At 40.8% G+C, this 954-nt stretch overlaps 1 protein-coding gene across 1 annotated transcript in view; it reads right to left on the bottom strand.

Moving 5' to 3' along the window:
- The window catches only part of LOC111722737 (zinc finger protein 2 homolog), a 63,096-nt gene that overhangs the window by 7,581 nt on the left and 54,561 nt on the right, over positions 1-954 (bottom strand). The gene's annotated exons all lie outside the window — the stretch shown is intronic.

A 954-nucleotide genomic window follows, 5' to 3' on the forward strand; every position in this document is an offset into this window, starting at 1 on the left:
AGGCGCCGAGCCTGGTTTTCCATTCTTTTGAAACTTTACTGATGGTCTGACTTTTATTTTCCCTGGGTGTGCTGTGTTTATTGTTCCACAGTAGAATGCCTAACAGAGAAGAGCATCACAAGTGCTTGCTGTGCAAAAGAGGAGCTAGTGCTTAAGTACAAATAGGAGACATGGTTCTTTTAAAATACATACTTAAACACAATATGTGTCCTACAAACATCTGGATTCTAGGTCTGAGTGGCCCAGAATCATGTCAGGATTCCTCTCCCCCTAGTAATCAATGGTCAACATGGGCATGACAGTCTGACTTTAAATGAGGATTGTTCTTGCCACTTGTGGATTGGCTTTCTTGGAAGGTCACCTATCTAGAGTTGGAGTTATACTTTACATTTAGGCCTTGGGAAATGGATTCTATGTTTAACCACAAGACACACCATGCTGATTTCTCTCTAGCATAGTCTCCCACAAGCATCTGTATCTAAAACATTTATTTCTGGCAACAAAATATTTTAAAGCTGTACCTACAGTTTGATTCATCCACCACTCCACCTACTTTCTAAAAAAACTGATCTATGCCTGAGAAAGTATAACAATATATTTCAGTCCTTTCTTCTGGGAAACAATTGATACAATTAGATGAGTTTTAATTAATACTTCCCTATTACAGCTGAAAATTTTCTCTATGATCTTTCCTGTGATTCATGTTTTAGTCTTACTTTGTCACCCTCAGTAGAATGCGATAGCATCATAGCTCACAGAAACCTCAAACTCTTGGGCTCAACCTCAAACTCTCTTGCCTTGACCTCCTGAGTAGCTGGGACTACAGGTACTGGCCACAATGCCCAGCTATATGTAGCCACAATGCCCTTGCTCTTGCTGACCCAATGGTTGGTTTCAAATCAGTGAGCTCACAATCCACCTGCTTCAGCTTCCCAGACTGCTGGGATTATAGGT

Source organism: Otolemur garnettii, unplaced genomic scaffold (assembly GCF_000181295.1).
Source record: "Otolemur garnettii isolate 467f Iridium unplaced genomic scaffold, OtoGar3 scaffold00338, whole genome shotgun sequence".
Lineage (NCBI taxonomy): Eukaryota > Metazoa > Chordata > Mammalia > Primates > Galagidae > Otolemur > Otolemur garnettii.